Source organism: Babylonia areolata, chromosome 9 (assembly GCF_041734735.1).
Source record: "Babylonia areolata isolate BAREFJ2019XMU chromosome 9, ASM4173473v1, whole genome shotgun sequence".
Taxonomy (NCBI): domain Eukaryota; kingdom Metazoa; phylum Mollusca; class Gastropoda; order Neogastropoda; family Buccinidae; genus Babylonia; species Babylonia areolata.
In genome coordinates, this window is record NC_134884.1 from 30,696,700 (window position 1) to 30,698,957 (window position 2,258).

A 2,258-nucleotide genomic window follows, 5' to 3' on the forward strand; every position below is an offset into this window, starting at 1 on the left:
GAAGCGCGTGTTGGTGGTGGTGATGTCTGGCCGTTTGAGCTTCTGGCAGAACTCAGGCATTGAGCATTCTGGGATGGCAGGGGGTCTTAAGAGATAGCTGCTGACTGACCGTTATCAATCTAGCTTTTTTGCCCTCTGTCCTCCCCACCACCCCCGCTGCGCTTTCCGTGCTTGAAAGCGGTTGCATTTTCTCCGTTCACTATCATTCTCGCAAGTCATGCTTTGAGTGTGCGTCAACCAATCTTTTATATGTTTTATCCTCTTGGAAAAATCTGGGTGTTTTTCTTGTTTTGGTTATAAGTATTTTTCTAACCAGTCATGGACATCATTTGTTTTTTTAAAAATATATTAAAAAAAAACACAAAAAAACTGGAAGATGTGTTTCTGCCGCAGTGAGATGCTCTGAGGATAGGTAACGGTAACCGTGTATGTTTTTTTTTCTTGTTCAGTCCATTTTGTACATCTTTCTGAAGTGTGTGAAGGAATACAGACAGCTCTTTTCAACGACACAGAGACATCGTCTGATGTTTCAAGGTATTGTGTGTATTGTTCTCTCTGTGAGAAAAGCATAAAGGTTACATTGACAGGTGATAATTAAACGAGAGAAACACCACGGTCTGATGTTTCACTTTGTGGGTTCACTGAATTGTTCTCTGACACTGACTTCGGCGAGTACGGTATGATGTGGTTTTGCTGTTCTCTGAGACCGAGTTCCTCTAGTACGGTATGTACGTTTTATTGCTTGCGTTGTTGGTTATGACTGAAAAAGGGAGGGAGGGTGGGGGGTGGGGGCGGTGTGTGGGGCGATGGGTACAGGCAGACTGGTGTTATTTATTTATCTGTTCATTTATTCACTGAAGGGGGTCCTCTTCTGTGAAGACCTTGTACTGTCCAGCTCTCCCTAGAGTTTCTTATCACTGACTTTACATATCAGCTTACCTGCGAAGTCATGGCTTGTTTATTGATTTCGAAACGATTTTGTTATTCAGTCGGTTACCAACTTAATCATCGAACATTATTATCATTGTTATTCGTTTTTTTTTAACTGAAAGATGTATTTCTGCACCATATATAATGTTCTGCAAATAGGTAATAGTAACTGTACACGTGTTGTTGTTTTTTCTTGTTCTCCGTGTCTGTGGGTCTCTTTCGGTGACACAGCTGGAGGATTCTGGTGAACACTCAGTTCTTCTCTGCCGGGCTTCCCAGTGAAGTGACTCATCGTTGAGTCACAGAGCTGGAGGAGGAGAAGACGAAGAAGAAGATAACCTGATTATTTATTCATATGCATGACAGTTTCAGTACTGAAAAAAAACGAAAAAAGGTAGAAAAAAAAGAAAAAAAAAGAAAAAGAAAAAAAAAAAAGAAAAAAAAGAAGAAAAGTAAAAAGATAAGTTTCTTGTCAGTTGGATTCTCGATACTATTTTCATTACAAAGGGATTCGAAGCATGAGTGGCCTTGTGGTAAAGCAACCTAGCTCACTGACTAGGAAGCAAATGTCCATGGGTTCGAGTACTAGACCTTGAGTTGTGGTCTGGACTCAGATGCCGGTCTTTCCGAGCTGAAACGATGAACGTAGGTCGTCCAGTGTGCAGCATGCGCCTTGTGCGCGCGAAACCACAACACCACCACCACCACCACCACCACCAACAAACAAACAAAATACAAACAAACAAACAAACAAAAAAACACACACACACAAAAAACCCCACAAAAAACCGACATCAAATGGGTTTCTCCCCCGGAAGAATTCTGTAGAAAAACCACTTCGATAATAAAACAAATACATTTGCAAACAAGACCAAAACAACAACAACAACAACCCCCCCAAAAAACAAAACAAAACAAAAACAAAACAAAACAACAACAACAACAAAAAACAACAACAAAAAACAACAACAACAAAAACAACCCCTAACAAACAAAACAACAACAACCCCACAACAAACGAACAATAATAACAACTACAAAACAACAACAACAAACAAACAAAACAAAGCAAAACATAAAACAAAACAAAACAAAACAACAGGTGGCTGTCGCTGCATTGTAGCGGAACACTCTGCCAGGGGAAAGCGGTGCGAATATCACACAGAAAAGTCTTCTTGTTTTGGTTTTATGTATGTCTTAACCAGTCGTAGACATCAATTGTTTTTGTTTTGTTGTTGTTGTTGTTTTTGTCCCCCCCCCACCTCCTTTAAACTGGAAGATGTGTTTCTGCCGCCAGTGAGGTGTTCTGGGAATAGGTAACGGTAACC